Raw genomic sequence first — 14,493 nt, 5'->3', positions numbered from 1 at the left:
AACTCCTGGGTAGCTTTGGCTGTATGCTTGGGGTCATTGTCCATCTGTACTATGAAGCGCCGTCCGATCAACTTTGCGGCATTTGGCTGAATCTGGGCTGAAAGTATATCCCGGTACACTTCAGAATTCATCCGGCTACTCTTGTCTGCTGTTATGTCATCAATAAACACAAGTGACCCAGTGCCATTGAAAGCCATGCATGCCCATGCCATCACGTTGCCTCCACCATGTTTTACAGAGGATGTGGTGTGCCTTGGATCATGTGCCGTTCCCTTTCTTCTCCAAACTTTTTTCTTCCCATCATTCTGGTACAGGTTGATCTTGGTCTCATCTGTCCATAGAATACTTTTCCAGAACTGAGCTGGCTTCATGAGGTGTTTTTCAGCAAATTTAACTCTGGCCTGTCTATTTTTGGAATTGATGAATGGTTTGCATCTAGATGTGAACCCTTTGTATTTACTTTCATGGAGTCTTCTCTTTACTGTTGACTTAGAGACAGATACACCTACTTCACTGAGAGTGTTCTGGACTTCAGTTGATGTTGTGAAACGGGTTCTTCTTCACCAAAGAAAGTATGCGGCGATCATCCACCACTGTTGTCATCCGTGGACGCCCAGACCTTTTTGAGTTCCCAAGCTCACCAGTCAATTCCTTTTTTCTCAGAATGTACCCGACTGTTGATTTTGCTACTCCAAGCATGTCTGCTATCTCTCTGATGGATTTTTTCTTTTTTTTCAGCCTCAGGATGTTCTGCTTCACCTCAATTGAGAGTTCCTTAGACCGCATGTTGTCTGGTCACAGCAACAGCTTCCAAATGCAAAACCACACACCTGTAATCAACCCCAGACCTTTTAACTACTTCATTGATTACAGGTTAACGAGGGAGACGCCTTCAGAGTTAATTGCAGCCCTTAGAGTCCCTTGTCCAATTACTTTTGGTCCCTTTAAAAAGAGGAGGCTATGCATTACAGAGCTATGATTCCTAAACCCTTTCTCCGATTTGGATGTGAAAACTCTCATATTGCAGCTGGGAGTGTGCACTTTCAGCCCATATTATATATATAATTGTATTTCTGAACATGTTTTTGTAAACAGCTAAAATAACAAAACTTGTGTCACTGTCCAAATATTTCTGGACCAAACTGTAGTGTTAGGCTTCCCTTGGTTTGCATTACATAACCATATTGTTGACTGGAAAACCCAAGACATAATCAAATGGAGCTCTATCTGTAATGAACATTGTCAAGGGACCGTTATCTCAATAATAGCCACTGGCCTACTAGTATTCTGGATCCTCTCTCAGATTTTGGTTATGTGTTTTCTGAGAAGGGTAGCCAGGAGTTGCCACCGCACAGACCTTATGACTGCATCATACGGCTGAAGCCAGGGGCCAAGTTGCCCAAGTGCAGACTGTATAATCTGACCGGTCCTGAGAGACTAGCTCTAAAAAAGTATATAACAGAGAGTTTGGCTAATGGACACATCAGGCTATATTTGTCCCCTGTGGCTGCAGGTTTCTTCTTTGTCAAAAAGAAGGATGGTGGACTGCGTCCATGTCTGGATCTCCATGAGCTCAAACAGATTACAATTCGTGACCTATATCCTATGCCATTCATTCCAGACGTATGTAATCAGATTGCCACTGCTAAGGCTATGTCCGTACGTTGCTTTTTACCTGCTTTTTGCCTGCTTTTTTGCTGCTTTTTCAACTGCAGCGTTTAATGCCAAAATGGTTGTGTTCTGCTTTTCAAGCAAAGTCCATGGGAATTTGGGTTTCTTGTCTGCACTATGCAGTTCAAACTGCAGCCTTTTTATGGCAGAACTTTGGTCAAAAACTCAGCTTTGCAGTGCAAAACCCAAATGGCAAAAACAATTGACATCATTTACATTCTCATATGTTCACAGGATTTTGGGTCTCATATGAAGCATGTTAGACAGATTTTGCAAATTCTCTGAGAATAAGTTGTATACAAAATTAGAAAAGTGTGTCTTCGCTGTTCAGGAACTTCCGTTTTTGGGTTACTAAAGCGGGCTTTACATGCTACAATATATCTAACGGTGTGTCGGCGGGGTCACATCGTAAGTGACGCACATCCGGCACCGTTAGTGATATTGTATTGTGTGAAACCTACGTGCGATTGTGATTGAACAAAAAACCGTTGATTGCATTCACGTCATTCAATTACTAAAAATTGAACGTCCGGTTGTTCAATGTTCCCGAGGCAGCACACATCGCAGTGTGTGACACCCCGGGAACGATGAACACATCTTACCTGCGTCCCGCCGGAAATGCTGAAGGAAGGAGGTGGGCAGGATGTTTACGTCCCGCTCATCTCCGCCCCTCCACTTCAATTGGCCGGCCGCTTTGTGACGTCGCTGGGATGCCGAACGTCCCTCCCCCTTCAGGAAGTGGATGTTCGCCGCCCACATTGAGGTCGTATGGAGGGTTAGTACGTGTGACGGGATTTAATCGTTTGTGCGACACGGGCAACAAATTGAACGTGCCGCACATACGATGGGGGCGTGTGCAATCGCATACGAGATCGCATGTGTAATTGTAAGGTGTAAAGCAGCCTTTAATTTCCACTTTTGGTTTTAGGAGGGATTCCACTAAGTTATAGGCTATATTGAAATGGGACCGTCCTGAGAACCTTAAGGCGCTGCAACATTTCTTGGGGTTAGCAAATTATTGTAAAATGTTTATTAAAAATTTCTCTACCATAGCAACATCTTAGACTGACTTGACAAAAAAAGGTATGGACTTTTCTAATTGGTCTGAAAGTGCTTTGCATGCATTTGACTGCCTAAAAAAATGCTTTGCATCTGCACCCATATTAGTACAGCCTGATGTTTCTCAACCCTTCAGGGTGGAAATTAAAGCATCAGAACTGGGGGTGGGAGTTGCATTGTCTCAATATCCGTCTGTTGGTAAACTGCGTCAATGTGCCTTCTTTTCTAAGGCCCCTTCACACGTCCGTGAAAAAACACGCACGTGTGTTACGTCCGTTTTTCGGGTCCGTTTTCCGTGTTTGTGTCCTTTTTTTGTGTCCGTGTGCCATCTGTGTAAATGCCGTATGCTAGCTGTGTGTGCGTGTTGATTGTCCGTTTATGCGTGAGAGAAATAACGGACATGTGTATGTGTTGTCCGTGTGAATTTATGCGTGTTTGTGATGCATAATGTCGTAGATACATACCCGCTGACAGCAGACAGTGTCGCGCGTAGAGAATGAACTGGGGTGAGCTTCACCCGACTTCATTGTCATACCGCGGCTCTGTCTGTGTCGCGTCCTGATTAGCGGTCACCCATGAAGGACTCACCGGTGACCGCTAATCACCAGAGTGACTGAATGGAGTACCCCTCTCTCATACTTACCGTTCCCCGATCTCCGGCGCGGCGCTGCACTGCTGTTATAAAATTTCCGGCGGCTTTTCCTCTTTGGGAGCAAACAGAGATGCGTCCGTGTCACTCGGACGTGCGCACAGACCCATTGACTTTCATTGGGTCCGTGCTGCGTGTTGCGTGCTGAAAACGGACATGCTTCCGTGCAAAATGGAGACACAAATGTAGCACGCACACGGACCCACGGACCTTACTGAAAAACGCACATGTGTCCTCAAACATTAAATAATATTGGTGCATGTTTGGCCATGTCTCCAGTATATACGGAAACGGACCAAACACGCACGTGTATCACGGACGTGTGAAGGGGGCCTAAGCAGGTATATTCGGTTGAACGTAATTATGACATCAGTAATAGTGAATTACTTACTATCAGATTAGCATTCAAAGAGTGGTGTTACTCTCTGTAGGGAGAGCTATCCATCCAGTTACTGTAATTACTGATCATTAAAATCTCCTCTACCTTGAACTAAATGTCTTACACTGAGACAAGCTCGTTGGTCATTTTTTTTCAATAGGTTTAATTTTTTCCTAACTTATCGTCCGTGTCTGAGAACTGGAGTTTTCCGGCGGGGGGGAGGGGGGGAATCTTGTGAGGAACTTGTTCCCATCCTTCAGAAGGGGATGGTGATCTCGGCGCTCAGTACTGAGGTTGATTCTGAGATTGCTGAGACCCAAGGTGAGGTGCCAAATCATTTGTTCCTTTGAACCTTCGCCTTTAAGTTATGGGGGAGCATCATGATTCTGTCCTTGCTGGTCCCCATGGGGTGAAGGGCACTCTTATCTAATATTGCGTCACTTTTAGTGGCCAAGAATCAAGAGCGTGTGAGCATGCTGTGAGACAGAGTTTTGTTTTTTCCTGTTTATCTATATCTGTTGGTTCTATCACTCCTGTCCCAGCACTCCTTTGGGGTTTGGGGGGAGGGGGTATAAGATCAGTGCTGGTCAGGAGCAGGGTCAGGAAGGTGGCTCAAACATACTCACCTTCAGAGGTAACGCTGAGATAAGGAATAGTTAGGGTCCTCTTAGTCTGAGGGCCAGTCTAAGAGCCCATGTCTCCTGCTCTCCCCAATCATCGTGGCATTCTGTTCTGAGGGGTGTGAGCAGCTCATGGGGTTCCTAGCCTAGTTCTGTTGTGTTGGTCCAGCCTGCTGCTCTGAAGTCTGGTGGCCTGCCTGAGGTGTTGACCTGAGTGAGTCCGGTGCATCCTGTGCTGGGTGTATCCAGGAATCGGCATATTCAGGGATCAGAGTATCCAGAGATCTGCATATCCAGGTTCTGGCATATCAGTCCATTGTAGCCAGCTTTGCCTGTGTACTTGCAACAGGCTTGCCTTTCTTCCAGTATCTGAGGTCCTGTGGCTGTACCTAGTGTCCTGTGCCAGATGACCTGTACCTGATAACCAGATGCAGTACCTGACAACTGTACCAGCACCTGCTGTATTGTCCTGTGCCTGTATATGATGTTCTGTGCCAGTACTTGATGTCCTGTGACTGACGATCTGTGAATCTAGATGTCAGTACCTGAAGACCATGCCAGAGACTGCCATCCTGCCTGTAGCTGATGTTCTGTGTCAATGCCTAGTGTCCTGTGCCTCACGACCTGTGCCAGTTCCAGACAACCATGTCAGTGCCTACTGTAATACCTTTATCTGATATCCTGTGCCAGTACCTGATGTCTTGTACCTCATTATCTGTGCCATTACCTGCCAACCGTGCTAGTGCCTGTCGTCCTACTTGTATCTGATGTCATGTGTCAGTACCTAATGTCCTGAGCCTAATGTCCTGTGCGAAGACCTGCTGTCCCGTGCCTGATGACCTGTGTCAGTACCCAATGACATATACCAGTACCTGCCATCCAGTGTGTGCCTTCCAGTACCTGCCTTCTTGTGTCCAGTACCTGTCCTGTGTTCCTAAACCTGCTTGTATATGTATACCTGTTCCAATCCAGTCTGAGTTCCTGTGTCAGACCTGTCTCTTTGTACCTGTCCAGTCCATAGCTACATTCCTCTCCTGCTGTCACCCAGCTCCACTCATCTACCACAGTCCCGGACACAGCCCTGAGAGTGGCACCTGGCATCTACCGGCAGCCAAGCCTAACCTCCCCATCAGAGGTGAATACCCACTAGGTGCTTAGTTAAGCCCCTCCCATGTCAATGTAAGCCCCTGTGGTCCAGTGGGCCCACTCCCGTTCGCACCTGCGAGCGTTACAACACTCTGTGCCAGATGCAGCAACGCAGCCCCAAAACATAACCAAGCTTCCACCATGCTTCTTAGTAGGTACAATAGAACACCAAAAAAATCACCCAGAAATAACAGAGAAATAATGTGACAACCTAACAAATCCTTATTCTTAAAAAAAGCTTTATTTTTATTTCAATACTGATATTAAAAGTTATATTTGGTCAAAAATCATTTTTAACAACTATTTAGGGTGCTTAAAATGCAAAAATACAAGGTAGCAGGAGAGGTATACAGTAACATTGCACAATCCCTTTAAGTCATATAATAATGCTAGTGTAACTGATGTTATAAAACAATATGCCATTGACCCAAATATATACTTGCACCAACCAAATGCCTCACTATTGTCCATAATGAATATGTTATGAGGTACAAAACTAATGTAAACTGCTAGTGCGATTAATGTAAAAAAATAGATGCTATTAGCTCATATATGTCACTGCACCAGCCCAAATGCCTCCCTATTGTCCGTAATACATATTATCTTTATGGGCAAACACTGCTTAAATAATTGATATGAGAAACTATTCTGCCCACATGCAATATAACCCAGGTAGATACGCTGTTACCTTAGGCTTAAAGCAAACCAATATCAACAAGTGGAACAAGTATAAGAAAAGTAACATACCAAGTGATACAGGGACTGTAACTCCAGCTGGTCTGCCTCACGCTCCGACAGGCGTTTTGTAGCATCACTTCCTCAGACTGCTCCATGAGGAAGTGATGCTACGAAACGCGCAAATGTGGACAGGTCCAAAGGAAGGGGATGGAGGGACACCAGCAAATGTGCAAAGTACAAAAGACTAAAGTAAAACCCAAATCCTCAACATGAGGGACACCAGTTGGCATACATGTAATGTAGGCGCACATTCACACTGTTGTCATTAGCAGGTAAACTTAGAATATCTATAATAAAGGCAATTAATATATACCCAACAGTAAGTAAAGAGTTAGTAGTAATAAATGTAATAAGCATCAGGTACTTGGTAGACAAGGTGTATCCTATTGTACCCTATCAAAATAGCCCCTAACTCTAGTAATTCACCTTGCCAGCAATGCCTCAAAACAGACATAGGTTAAGAACCTAGGCCTGACTGGTTTACACCTGCCTGTGGAAAGCTGGATTTAAAATGGCACACAGATCAAAGTCAGGGAGAAAGGGGGGTAGCTCACCCCCAAATGTACAAATTACAATAGCTAAAGCAACATCAAAAACATTGGCCAACATAACTGCTGGTATAAGTGTAATGTATAGTTGCTCATTCACACTGTGGCCATTAAATGGAACCTGTCACCAGATTTGTCCTCTATAAACTTCAGCTGCCACCAGTAAGCCCTTATATATAGCATTCTAGAATAGTGTATATAAGTGCCCAGGCCGATCTGTATACTATAAAAAACAGATTTACTATACTCCACTGACGGGCAGTCTGGTTCAATAAGCGTCTCTGGTCTTGCTCCTGCGCTTCCTTTCTTCTTACTATCGCTGTCCTCCTTCCCTGCTCCATGTGGATGATGTGTCCTATGTCATCCAAACACTGTCTTCCATTGCACTTCTGCACATGCACACTTCTCTCTGCACTGCTGGGGGAAGATCAAAGTATTGTAGTGCACATGTGTTATTTGACCTTTCCCAGTGCATGCACATTTTAGTAGTTTGTTCAGCCCACAGCAGGGCAGAAAGAAGTGCGCAGGAGCACGATGGAGCACAATGGAGCATGCGTCATACGTCATCCCTACAGAGCAGGGAAGGAGGACGGTGATAGTAAGAAGAATGGAAGCGTTGGACCGAGACTAGCGACGCCCCGCAGACCAGACTGCCTCACAGGTGAGTATAATAAAAGCGTTTTTTATGTTATATAGATCGGCTGTATAACAAAAAGACTGATGGCACTCCTGAACATGCAGTTTGAACAGGTGAACAACTGAACATGATATACAATGACAAAAAAAGACAGCTGCACTCTGTAATGCTAAAGCATGCAAACCATGAATGTAAGAATATAGACATTCATTACCGCTGAAGAAAATGTAAGAAAAAAATGGTAAGTAGGAACCTGCTACTAGAGAATAAAATCACCTTTGGCTAAAGGGGGAGGGGTGCACAGTCAGAAGGCATGACTCATAATCAAGTGTCTTTTTTTTGTCATTGTATGTCATGTTCACTTATGCACCTGTTCAAACTGCATATTCGGGAGTGCCATCAGTCTTTCTGTGTAGATTATGGGGTCATGAATTTTGACTGTGCAATGCATCCCTTCCCCAATAAAGGTAGAATCCCATACACACAAAACAGTTATCCAGAGATAAAGATTGTTGCATAACAAATATCTTTATTTATTTAAATGTGGCATATCCATAAACCAACGTTTCAGCATAATGCTTTTTTCAAGGTTTATCTAAGGATATGGTCACAGAGATCAGGTGAATAAACAAAGGAGAAAATTCTTGTTGTGATCTGTCATACTGGACTAGGGAAAATCCCTTGTATATGACTGTAATGAATCGTGCGGACCACGTCGCGCCCCGGAATGTTGTCCCCCATTAGCCACAGGTGATTTTACTCTTTAGTAGCAGGTTCTTACTTGCCCATACACATGGAGGTTTTTAAATCCAGAGAAAGGCTTCAGTTCAGAGTAGGTACCCAGTAATATGAGATTGTCTTGACGCGGCTACTGGGCAGATATAGAAATAGCCCTTTTTGTATGCTAAATATCTCAATTTTTTCTTAGATTTCCTTTAACAATGATGCATGTTTACAATCTTACTGTACATTCATGGTTTGCATGCCGATGAAGCTAATCAGATGGTTTGGCATACCCATATCCTTCATGGTATTTCAAAGTTTCTAATAATCAACACAGGCAAAGATTTTGCTGTAGTTGATGAAGCAAAAATAGAGCTCCTTGTTATATTATTTGGCCTTTCCCATCATCCATCTAATGTTAGCAATTACAGTGGGTACGGAAAGTATTTAGACCCCTTTAAATTTTTCACTCTTTTTCTCGTTTTGTTGCAGACATTTGGTAAATTCAAAAAAGTTCATTTTTTTCTCATTAATGTACACTCTGCACCACATCTTGACAGAATAAAACAGAAATGAAGAAATTTTTGACAATTTTTTAAACAAGAAAAACTGAAATATCACATGGTCATAAGTATTCAGACCCTTTGCTCAGACACTCATATGTAAGTCACATGCTGTCCATTTCCTTGTGATCCTCCTTGAGATGGTTCTACTCCTTCATTGAAGTCCAGCTGTGTTTAATTAAACTGATAGGACTTGATTTGGAAAGACACACACCTGTCTATTTAAAACCTCACAGCTCACAGTGCATGTCACACCATATGAGAATCATGAGGTCAAAGGAACTGCCCAAGGAGCTCAGACAGAATTGTGGCAAGGCACAGATCTGGCCAAGGTTACAAAAGAATTTCTGCAATACTCAAAGTCCCTAAGAGCACAATGGCCTCCATAATCCTTAAATGGAAGACATTTGGGAGCACCAGAACTCTTCCTTGACCTGGCCGTCCAGCTAAACTGAGACATCATGGGAGAAGAGCCTTGTTGAGAGAGGTAAAGAAGAACCCCAATCACTGTGGCTGAGCTCCAGAAATGCAGTACAGAGATGGGAGAAAGTTGCACAAAGTCAACTATCACTGCAGCCCTCCACCAGATGGGCCTTTATAGCAGAGTGGCAGACGGAAGCCTCTCCTCAGTGCAATACATATAAAAGCTTACATAGAGTTTGCAAAAAAAAACACATACAGGACTCCCAGACTATGAGAACTAAGATTCTCTGGTCTGATGAGACAAAGATAGAACTTTTTTTGGTGATAATTCTAAGCGGTATGTTTGGAGAAAAACAGGTACCTCATCACAGTGAAACATGGTGGTGGCAGCATGATGCCAGGGGGGTATTTTGTAGCTACAGGGACAGGATAACTGTTTGCAATTGAAGGAAAGATGAATGTGGCCAAGTACAGAGAAATCCTGGAAGAAAACCTCTTCCACAGTGCTCTGGACCTCAGACTTGGCCGAAGGTTCACCTTCCAACAAGACAATGACCCGAAGCACACAGCTAAAATAACAAAGGAGTGGCTTCAGTACAACTCTGTGACCATTCTTCACCATTCAGCCCTGACCTTATCCCAAATGAGCATCTCTGGAGAGACCTGAAAATGGCTGTCCACCAACGTTCACCATCCAACCTGATGGAACTGGAGAGGATCTGCAAGGAAGAATGGCAGAGGATCCCCAAATCCAGCTGTGAAAAACTTGTTGGGTCATTCCCAAGAAGACTCATGGTGGTACTAGCTCAAAAGGGTGCTTCTACTTAATACTAAGCAAAGGGTCTGAATACTTATGACCATGTGATATTTCAGTTTTTCTTTTTTTATAAAATTTGCAAAAATTTCTACGTTTCTGTTTTTTTTCTGTCAAGTTGGGGTGCAGAGTGTACATTAATGAGAAAAAAATGAACTTTTTTTGAATTTACCAAATGGCTACAATGAAACAAAGAAAGAAAAATTTAAAGGGGTCTGAATACTTTCCGTACCCACTGTACATCTCTGGTTCCTCTGCCTTTTCTAAGTTCTGCTTGTTCCTATCACATCAATCTTTGGATTATTAGTGATAGGCTGAGAATAGCACTTCCATTTTCAATGTGCTTCAGCACTTCAGTAGAACACCTCAATCAACTTTAGGCCTTTTCTATGCCAAAGTGTAATATGCTGTGTGATCTGACCTTCTATTTTTAGGCTGTAAAATTCTAAAATGGCCACTGCTTGACTTATTATCTTTTATAGTCCCTGGAATAGTTTCCCTGATTGGCTGTGCTAGACTATTTGAAGTGATAACTACACAGCATTATGGTTCGCCTAGTGCACATGGCAAGCTTGCATAGTTTGGCCACAATATCAACCAATACCTCATATATTTTCTATAATTTTTTAATCTTTTTATTACCCATTTTTCAAATTTTACGCAGGATACTGCAAGGCCCTTTAGTGTTTGCTGGGTAAATTGGGATGTCTGTCGTGTGCGGCACACTTATTTAGTGCTGGGCAGCCCACCTGATCTAATATTATGGCTATCATCAATAGTTTGAAGGCCAGAACACCAATATCTGTGTGACTGGCACACTATCCAAACTTCATCTGCGTGTCACAAGAAGGTTTTTTACAAACATTGCCAAATGTCATAATAGCGTCAGGATCTGTAGAGACTACAAATCAGGGTACGCTCACACGAGCGTGGAAATCGGAGGAGTGCAATGCGAGAAAATCCCGCATTGCACTCTGACCAATGTTAGGCAATGAGGGCGAGCAGTTGGGCAGCTTTTATCACATCCAGATTCTGGATGCGAGAAAAGCGGCAACATGCTGCGATTTTCTGCTACAGCCGTATCGCTCGCACCAATTCAAGTGAATGGGTGCGAGAGATACATAGGACTGCACTCGGATGTTATCCCAGTGCAGTGCGATATGCGCACAGGCTGACAATGCAGGAGATGGGGGGATTAACCCCTCCCTCTCCTCCGCAGCACCCGCACTCAGCTTCACAGCTGTGACCCGATCGCAAGATCGGGTTACAGTCGCATGACACTCGGCTCACGCTCGCAGCAGAGCCTGAGTCGGGGGTGTGTCTGTGGGTCCCGAGGGTATGGGGGACCACGCGTCAGGTAGCGGGATTAAAGCACGCTGGAGCAATTTGTCACTTTAACATCCCATATGGGTTATTAACAGCTCGATAAACTATACTAGGTCACATAACATAAGGATGCCATTCCTTGGCTTTCTCCTCAAAGACCAATACATAATATAAAGTCCAAACACTGTTGGATTTCCACACAGGTGTCCCTGACCCTTGTTAGTATTCAGACACCAGTTTCAATCCTGGTTACCTTCCTCTGAAGGTGGCTAATGTCCTTACCAGGTTCCCCCTGTCTCCAGCCAGGCTTTACACATGGGCTTTAAAGCCCATACCTTCTACAGAAGGTCTTCTTACCGTAGCAGAGCAAACACCCTGCTTCTGCTCTCACCCTCTGCAGCACACATATTGACATTCTAGAGCCAATCTCCCCTAGACTGCCCTAGACACTTTGCTCCAGGTTTAGAAACACAGGATTGATTTAACCCTTGGAGCCAAACCCACAGGTGGTAAGGAGTGTTTAATCAGCCTCATACACCCTTCCATGACTCTGCATGTAATGCAATCCTGTGGAACCACAAGTCTCAGCCAATACTCACATTGCAGAGCACCAATGCTTCTGCAAAACATACTGGCAATTTATAATACAGCCGGTTGATGTCTCACATACCCTCCGCCTCTGTTCAAACTTGCCAACGACCTGGGGTCCCGAGACAGGGCATGCTGCCGTGCCTTCCCAGTCGAGAGGGCCGTCTCAGTCGCCCAAGAGCATTAGTCCCTGAGACATCGTCCGCCACTGTCACCAAACCCAGTCTTGTCAACCTAGGGTCAAAGGATGTCCCATTTGGGGACCGTTCTCTCCCTGACCCCCTCCCAGGGTCACCGCAGTAGAGAGACTTGTTCCCTGTCAAACCTATGGTCCGGTCCGAACCTAGGTTTGCTGGTGTACCCCCAAGGCTACTGTCGGGAACTCTAAGCTCATATTGGCCACTATCTACAGCACATCGTAGGTTGTTTCTCTGTTGACAATTTATTTTATCGCATGTCCCAACTACTGGACCGACATTCTGCTTTCCTCTTCTTTCCCCCGAACAATGGGTGGAAGACGGCTGATGTCTTCCACACAGTTGGCGAAGCTGCTCCTCAATTTTCAGTGTTTCGTGCCTCAACTGCTCCATGTCACGTATATGATTCACCCGATATTCAAGAAGACTTCGTACATTTCCAAGACTCTCTACAGTCCCGACACAGATGAACGGAACCATACCAGCTTCCCTGGGTATCTTGTTCTCGTGATCAGCAGGAATTCTTAATCTCACCAATCCCGACTTATTCACCATGTCTTGCATGACTCGTCCGGTTTTTCCGATGACTCTCCCTACTAGAGCACAGGGTACTTGGACGATATCCTCCGCCAGACTCTGCACTTTCCTTTTATACTCCAGCTGTCTAGTGGTTCTTCATTTTGGATCTGGACCTTCCACTTCACACGAACACATCTGAAGTGCATGTCCTTTTGAATAGCCACCCGCTGCCGAGTAATTTCAGTGGTGGACAATATCACTAATTGTTCAGCCTCTGGGGTACAGTAAACCTCACACGCTCTCACAGCTTTCTTAAATTCTTCATGCATGCACTCGGTGGCACACGCTTCTCTTAAGTCCTCAGGTATATCCACCCTGTACTTGACTACAGAAGTCTCATTTTTCCCTGCCTCTTCCACATGATTGTCCAGTTTAGCTTCCAGAGTCCGCTCTCTTTGGGCCTCCCCTGCTTCAACAAGTTTGTTCAGGATCGACACTCGCCGCTCCATCTGCTCCAAGGCTACCTGGGACCTGGACTGGCACTCTGCCAAGCACCTTCGGAGCTCTGCCACTTCATTCTCCAGCTCGCTTACTCGACTCTCAGTATCCTGCCTAAGAAGTATTTTTTTTTTCAGATGGTCTTTCACCATCCCCTTGATTGAGTCTTCACTTGCGGACCTCTCTGGTCCACGGCACACTTTTTCAGAGGCTTCTTCCACCTCTACACCTCCGGCCTCTTCATGGGGTGCGTTTATGTCATAGTCAACCCTCTCTTGGGTCTCAGCTGCTTCACCTTCAGCCGCCTCACAGATAGGTGGCTCATCAGCTTGCTCAGAAGCAGGAGAGGATTCCGCTTTCAACTCTGGGGCCGGCTACTTCTCCATGACTTCATCCCATGGACCACTGTTGTCCCGATTTGTCAGTTTCTCTGGCAGCACGTCACCGCCTGCCAGCACATCTGCCTCAGCTTCAGAGCCTTTGGGTTTCTTACTCCACTTACCCAAGACAATCTTTATATCTTCCATCTTGGTTTTACTAAGCAGGTCATGCAGGCTCTCAGTCCCGGATGAGACCTCTAATCCAGACTTCACCTCCTCAGAGGCTCGCTTCACTTCAGCACCAGCTATTTCTTGGGTCTTCAAAGCATTACCTTCAACTTCCTCTGGGGTCTCTGCAGTGTCACCTTCAGCCTTTTCTTCCTTTCCTGCCAGGATGTCACGCCCTTCAGTGTGGTACTCTGTTCATTGTATAGCTTTGGCACTATTTTCACTGTCCATCATTCCCGCACGGGATGGACCATCAGTCTGCTCATCATAATCTTCGTGGTTTTTCTCTCCACCACCACTCTCTAGGATGTCATCTCCAACAGTGCTTTCCAGGATTTCATATCCTATAGTGCTCACACTCGACAGACCATCAGGTTCACTCTTGGAAATCATAGGGATCACCACCATTGCTTCCTTGGTTGGCTCCTTTTCTGCAATTTCAGTTGTTACACTGTGTCAGCTCAGATTCCTCTTTCTCTTGCAGGACCCTGCTGTCTGAATCTACATTAGCAGTTGTCCCTAGCAACGATCCTTCCTCAACAAGGAACTCAACCTTCTCACTTATCTGTCCCTTACTGTACTCATTCATCATCTTTCTTGAGTCAGTGTCTTTACTGGAGTCATAGTCACTCCCCCTGGTGTCCTGGAGTAACATGTCCCCGCTAAACCAGGTGTCAGCCCCCTTTTCTGGAGCTACTATAATTTTAGTGGTCACACTGTCTCTTCCCTTTGGAGACGACACTTCACTAAGTTGGGGAGACCATCTATTTCCCTTGGTCACCCCTAACTCTGGACAGTCCTTTTTAGGAGGTACCATTTCCTTATTACCCCTCAATATACCACAGGG

This window comes from Anomaloglossus baeobatrachus, chromosome 1, assembly GCF_048569485.1.
Source record: "Anomaloglossus baeobatrachus isolate aAnoBae1 chromosome 1, aAnoBae1.hap1, whole genome shotgun sequence".
Lineage (NCBI taxonomy): Eukaryota > Metazoa > Chordata > Amphibia > Anura > Aromobatidae > Anomaloglossus > Anomaloglossus baeobatrachus.
This window is presented reverse-complemented; position numbering follows the sequence as displayed.